General features: G+C 42.8%; 1 pseudogene; it reads left to right on the plus strand.

Annotated features, from left to right (window-relative positions):
* Positions 1–240: 240 nt before the first annotated feature.
* LOC105483621 (mitochondrial nicotinamide adenine dinucleotide transporter SLC25A51-like) lies at positions 241–2,535 on the plus strand (annotated as a pseudogene).
* Positions 2,536–7,442: the final 4,907 nt, after the last annotated feature.

Below are 7,442 nucleotides of genomic sequence, written 5' to 3' on the forward strand. Positions count from 1 at the left end.
TCTGTCTATAAAATATCTTCTCTCACTGAAGGTGAAAAGGGAAAGAAAAAATGGGCGTGAAGGTAAAAGAAAATCCCATCTTGGAAACGGATGCCTGGAGAACAGAAATCTAGTTATCAAAATTGACTCAAGAAGAGAGAACCTAACAGAAGAATAACAATGGAAGAAATTGGGAACATTATTAAAAAGCTATCATCCTGCCAAACTCCAGGCTCAGATGATATTACAGGTTAAAAAAAAAAGTCCTTCATGAAAAAGAAAGCTCTTAAGCAACATGATGGATTCAGAGGCTCATGAAAAGAGGCCACCAATACTAACATCTTCAAAACAAGATGTATCACCTCATATTACAAATGTTGGTGAAATGAAGCATTATTTGTGTGGCTGTTGTGCAGCCTTCGACAATTTCACAATCACATTTCCCATTCAGAATGTGCTCTTTTGACAACAGCTGTATAGCATCAAAACCCGTGATGTAAAACTTCATTTGAGAAGGGATGGATTTCGAAGCTTGTATCGTGGAATCCTTCCCCCTTGATGCAGAAGACAACTATACTTGCACTTATGTTTGGTCTGTATGAGGATTTATCCTGCCTTCTCCACAAGCATGTCAGTGCTCCAGAGTTTTGCACCCGTGGTGTGGCAGCAGTGCTTTCAGGGACAACAGAAGCAACTTTCACTCCACTGGAAAGAGTTCAGACATTGCTTCAAGACCACAAGCATCATGACACACTTACCAACACTTATCAGGCTTTCAAGGCACTGAAACGTCACAGAATTGGAGAGTATTATTGAGGCTGCATCATGACAAATTTACCAACATTCACCAAGCTTTCAAGACACTGAAATGTCATGGAATTGGAGAGTATTTCTGAGGCTTGGTGCCCATTCTTTTCCGGAATGGACTCAGCAATGTCTTGTTTTTCAGCCTTCAAGGTCCCATTAAGGAGCATCTGCCTACCGCAATGACTCGCACTGCTCATTTGGTCAATGATTTTATCTGTGGAGGTCTATTTGGTGCCATGTTGGGATTCTTGTTTTTTCCAATTAATGTTGTAAAGACTTGCATACAGTCTCAGATTGGTGGGGAATTTCAGTCTTTCCCCAAGGTTTTCGAAAAATCTGGCTGGAATGGGACAGAAAACTGATGATCTTTTCAGAGGTGCCCATCTGAATTACCATCGGTCCCTTATTTCTTGGGACATAATCAGTGCAACTTAAGAGTTCTTGTTAAAGGTTATATGCAAAAAAAAAAAAAAAAAAAAAAAAAAATCAGCTAAGTGCCATTTATCAACTGAATAGACCTTCTAAGAAGAATGCAGTTTGGACTCTTTCTAATTGGCCAAATGCAAGTTGGTGTCATAACTCCAAGCTACAGTGAGTTATGGGCAGAGCTGTTTTCCTTAAGCATCAACAAAACAGAATAAAAAGTTACAATAGGAAAAAAAAATCCCATCTTGCCGCATTTGGAAGAGAGTAAATTAGAAATAATGTAAGTGTCTAAGAGATTGGTACAAGAACATCTACTTACTCAACAAAGCTATTAAAAATAATTATTACAAGTCCAGGCGCGGTGGCTCAAGCCTGTAATCCCAGCACTTTGGGAGGCCGAGGCGGGTGGATCACCAAAGGTCAGGAGTTTAAGACCAACCTGGCCAATATGGTGAAACCCCGTCTCTACTAAAAATACAAAAAATTAGCCAGGCATGGTGGTGGGCGCCTGTAATCCCAGCTACTCAGGAAGCTGAGGCAGGAGAATCACTTCAACCCGGGATGGGGAGGTTGCAGTAAGCCAAGATCGAGCTCCTGCACTCCAACCTGGGCAACAAGAGTGAAACTCCGTCTCAAAAAAATAAAAATAAAAAATAATTATTAAACCATATGCCAGATAGTTATTACACCATAACCAAACAGAACCCCAATACTTACCAAATAGAACACTCGCTATAACAGCAAGAGTTCCCCAAGGAAAAGAAATAAATACAAGATGGAGCATGAAAAATCAGCCATAAGCAAAAATGGCTGCCTTGGTGGCACACTACAAAAACTAAAAACCTCTTATAGAAGGGCAAGAAACTTCCTCATAGAAGAAGGAGACTGCCAAGAGAGCGATTAAAGTCCATGAACAAGCGAATTCTTAAACTCTACTAGCTTTCGTTTTATATCTTCCCAGCCCAACTTTGTCCCCACTTTTTCTAGGAACAAATTCGTGCAAGGTAACTGACCTGGACTGGAATCCTCACAGAACCTTCTTCCTGCCTGCTGTGATGGTCTAGGGATGAGCTTGTGACTCAACTAGGGAGATGTTTCTTCTGGAGCCAATAGGAAATCCTGTTACTTCTTTGATTTTAAGCTATACTCATGTAACCTCAGCTTGGTCAGCAGCCATCCCACCTTATGGAGGAGTCTGAGAGAATGATCAGGGATAAGCCAATCCTAGGATGCAGGAGCCGTCCCCAAGTGTCTGCAGCTGCCCTCAGTCTCGCAGCACAGCAGTTCTGTGATACCTTCCATCAAAGCCTCATTTATCCTTAAATTGGATGAGATTCTGTCACAGGTGAGACTCCCACCTGATACCATCATCCACCTAAACAAACAGTGGCCAAATGCATCTCTGGAATCATTGTCATTTCCAGAGTATTTGCATGACTTTTAGTACCCGGTAATTTCAAGCTGGGTGGAGGTCTAAAGTGACTCACGTGCATAGCTAAATGCCTTAGCTAAGCACAGCTAAGACACAATTAAGACACATGCAAGCAAAAATCCAAGGAGCTATTTGGGTCCACACCTAGAAATTCTCTTATAAATTAACCCCCTTTTCTCTTCTTGGGCCGTGCAAAACCACAATATCTTCAGAATCTTGCCTACACAAATGGCGTTTATACTACCATACAGAAATCATTTATTATGTTTAAAAGATGATGTATTGGCCAAGCGCAGTGGCTCACACCTGTAATCCCAGCACTTTGGGAGGCTGAGGCAGGTGGTTCATTTGAGCCTAGGAGTTCAAGACCAGCCTGGCCAACATGGTGAAATTCCATCTCTAATAAAAATACTAAAAATTAGCTGGGCATGGTGGTGCGTGTCTGTCGTCCCAGCTACTTGGGAGACTGAGGCGGGAGGATTGCTTAAGGCAGGAGGGCTGCAGTGAGCCCCGATCATGTGACTGTACTCCAGCCTGGGTGACAGTGAGACCCTGTCTCAAAAATAATAATAATAATGCACTAAAGAAAAAAGCCTCAAAATTAATTGGCGTCTATCTCCAGGACAGCTGTCCCTTTTTTTTTTTTTTTTTTTTTTTTTTTTTTTTTTTTTTTGCCTGGTCTGGAGTTGTCATTCTGTATAGCAAGGGCCACACCTAAATGGCCCTTATGGACACAAACGCCAAGGTCAATAAAGAGTGAGAAAGGTAGGCTGATAATTTGAAAAGAGAGTAAAAATAACTTCTGACTGCTTCAAGCCTTTAACTGTGGGATCAGGCCAAGTTTACTTAAACCTCAGGGGCAATGTTTAAAATAAGATTCACTGTGTGTGTTTTAAGTTGCAACTGTCAAAAATTATTTACTTAATTCAAATTTGCTATTTAAAGATATGAGAGGACAAGCAATTGTGACAGCTATCTGGAGTGCCATGGGTTATCCTAAGATTTTATATTGTCTGAACATAAGTTGTTTTTTTTTTTCTTTTTATCTTTTTCCTTTTTTTTTTTTTTTTTTATAAGACGGGGTCTTGCTCTGTCACCCAGGCTGGAGCGCAGTGGTGTGATCTCGGCTCACTGCAACCTCCACTTCCCGGTTTTGAGCAATTCTCCTGCCTCAGCCTCCCAAGTAGTTGGGACTATAGGCACACACCACCACGCCCGGCTAATTTTTGTTATTTTTAGTAGACACAGGGTTTCACCATATTGGTCAGGCTGGTCTCGAACGCCTGACCTCAGGTGATCTGCCCACCTTGGCCTCCCAAAGTGCTGGAATTACAGGCATGGGCCACCCGCCCGGCCATATTGTCTGAACATAAGTTTAATGCAAGGTGGGAAATGAAAGGGAAAATAAAACAGAGGAAAAACCCATTTAGAATGAGTAATAATAGATGAACTTTATGAAATTATCAGTAGCTCTGATAATAGGCATATTTTATGACTTTCTACAACATTCAAAAAATGTTTTATAAACATATACATGTATATGTGTGTATGTGTAAAGACAGAGAGAGAGTTAATTTTATGTGTCAGCTTCACTGTACCACATCCTCAGTTGTTTGGTCAAACATTAGTCTGGATGTTTCTATGAAGGTGTTTTTTAGAAGTTATTAACTTCTAAATCAGTAGATGTGAACAAAGCAGATTACCCTCCATAATATGGGTGGGCCTCATCTAATCAGTTTAAAGCCTTAAAAGCAAAACACTGAGGTCCCCTAACGAGAAGGAATTCTGCCTTCAGACTCGAGCTGCAACATCAACTCTCGCTGGAATTTCCAGCCTGCTGCCCTGCCCTGCATATTTTAGACTTGCCAGCCCCCATAACTGCGTGAGCCAATTCCTTAAAATACCTCCCCACTGCCCTCTGCCTCTCTCTATATATATCCTATTGGTTCTGTTTCTGTGGAGAACCCTGACTAATCTAATAGATGTGTGTGTGTGTGTTTGTGTGTGTGTGTGTGTGTGTGCGCCACAAATTTATATTCCAAAGGTGTAAAGTCAGGCTCTGGAGTAGAATACTTTGACAGACTCTATATGAAACTAGGAAAGTATGGAAAGACAAAATAATACAGGACAGAGGTTAGAACTTTACATGTAATTTTGGCCAGGAGCGGTGGCTCACGCCTGTCATCTCAGAACTTTGGGAGGCCGAGGCGGGTGGGTCACTTGAGCTCAAGAGTTCCAGACCAACCTGGTCAACATGCAGAAACCCTCTCTCTACAAAATATACAAAAATTAGCCAGGTGTGGTAGTGCACGTCTGTAATCCCAGCTACTAGGGAAGCTGAGGTGGGAGGATCCCTTGAACGCAGGAGGCAAAGGTTGCAGTGAGCTGAGATCACGCCACTGAATTCCAGCGTGGGTGACAGAGCAAGACTCCGTCTAAAAAATAAAGAACTTTACATCTAATTGTATTTGAATCCTTCACTTCAGTTGAATTAATAACACAATGCAGGGATTTGTTTTAATAGTAGAGTTCCAAGTGATTTGCTTCACAGTTTCTCTAGAATTAAAGCCACTTCTGTTCTGAAAGGGAAACATCGATTTTAGATTTTGCTTCCTGTTAAAGCAGCTTACACCTGTTGATTTCCACAGCAAAGTGGTATTTATTTGGGGTATAGACAGGGCTTCTCAAACTTTAGTGTGCATATAGATCACCTGGGGAGACTCTTAAAGTGTAGATTCTAACCCCTTGGGTCTGGGGTGGGGCCAGGAGTCTGCATTTTTAACAAGCTCCCAGGTGATACCAGTGCTGTTGGTCTGGGGCCCATACCTTGAAAAACAGAGAACTAGAGCAGTGGTCCTCCCGCTGGAGTGCGCATCAGAATCACCTGCAGGGCTTGTTCAATAGCTGACTGCTGGGTCCCACCCCAAAGTTTCTGGTTCCCAGGTGCTGCCAATGCTGCTGATCGGGGGCCACACTTTAAGAAACACAAGCTAGTAATGTTTCCCTTATCATGAGAATGGCACTTTTAAAACCACCAGTTCCCATGTTCCTCTCTTCAGGAGTCTGATTCAGTAAATTTAGGGCAAACCCAGGAATCCATGTTCTTAACAAGCACCCTAGATTGCTCGTTGAAACGTGAAATCCTAAGCCAAAGAGTTGTCTCAATCCTGATGGTCTTCAAAATGTGTCATTACAGAAGTACGAACCCCACCTGGACGCCCTAACGCCCACCTCTGGATGTGGGGGATAGTATCTATTAATACATATTTTTAACATGTTATTCTGACATTTCAACGAGCTGACAGCCACTGAACTGGAGCCACAGCCCCCAATTCTGACTGCATATTAGAGATTTTTTAAAGTCCTCATTCCTTTCATTATCACCAGCCCCAGGTTCTCATTGAATTAGCCTAGGGTGGGATCCTGGTTGGTTGGTTTGTTTTTTTAATACTCCCAAAGTTCAGTGACGGCTGAGAACACGGTATTGGAGCTTCAGCCTCTGGTAAGCTTCAGGACAAATTAGCCCCTTCTTCCGTGAGGGTTCCTTCTCTCCTAAAACCCAGAGCAGACTGAGCAAAGCAGCCCATCCACTCCTCCTCCCCTCTTGTGCACACCCTGGACACACTTGGTCTTCTAGGGGAGGACACTTCTCTGGCAAGAAGCACCCCTGAACCCTGTCTGACCATAGCATTTCAAAGTAAGTGAAAAAGGTGACCTCCTCCATTTCAAAATCAGGCCAAAACTCATTCATTTATTGATTCGTTTACAATATCTATTATGCTCCTATTATGATCCAAGCACCCAATGACAGGTTGCAAATATAACTAACAAGTCCCTGTTTTTAAGGAGCTGACAATCTGGTAAAAGATTCAAGCACAGGCCAAGCATGGTGGCTCACGCCTGTAATCCCAGCACTTTGGGAGGCCGAGGCGGGCAGATCACGAGGTCAGGAGTTCAAGACCAGCCTGACCAATGTGGTGAAACCCCATCTCTACTAAAAATACAAAAATTAGCAAGGCGTGGTGACACACACCTGTAATCCCAACCACTCAGGAGACTGAGGCAGGAGAATTGCTTGAACCCGGGAGGTGGAAGTTGCAGTGAGTCGAGATTGCGCCATTGCACTCAAGTCTGGGCGACAGAGAAAGACTCCATTTCAAAAAAAAAAAAAAAAAACATTCAAGCAAATGAATACTCCTTTGACTCACATCAACATTCCTATTTTCTGAAATTTAGGTGACAGAAGAGGGCACTCTAAACTTCCCTTCAGCATTAAAGAGATGACAACAGGTGTGTAACCTACGCTGCCTTCTTCCAGGTGCAAGCCCCCACCCACCACACCGGGAAGTAACTGTGTCATTTAATAACCCTGCTGACCAGATGTGTCCTTTGATTGCTGTTCCAATGGAGATATGTCTCCATTATAGAGATAGTTAGATGTGTAAACAGACAGAGATAGATAGATAGATAGATAGATAGATAGATAGATAGATAGCTGGATCGATACACACACACGCAGCAGGACAGGAAGTTGATTCTAATTTGACATAGGCAGTTCTGTTTTCTGCCGTTTTCCCATAAACTGAAATACCCACAGGAAGAACTGTTGCTGTATCCCAGAACATACGCTACCCTGGTGATGAGTCCAGAAATGGCCACAATCCACCAAGGGGCCTGACACTGTCTGAGCCAAAGGTTCCTCCCTGCTGCTGCTCTCTAAGCCACCTTTTCATTGTAGACATAAGTCAGGGAATAACAGCATCTTGTTGGTGCGGGAATGGCCAGACTGAACTCATGA

The sequence above is a fragment of the Macaca nemestrina genome, chromosome 8 (assembly GCF_043159975.1).
Source record: "Macaca nemestrina isolate mMacNem1 chromosome 8, mMacNem.hap1, whole genome shotgun sequence".
Classification (NCBI taxonomy): Eukaryota; Metazoa; Chordata; class Mammalia; order Primates; family Cercopithecidae; genus Macaca; species Macaca nemestrina.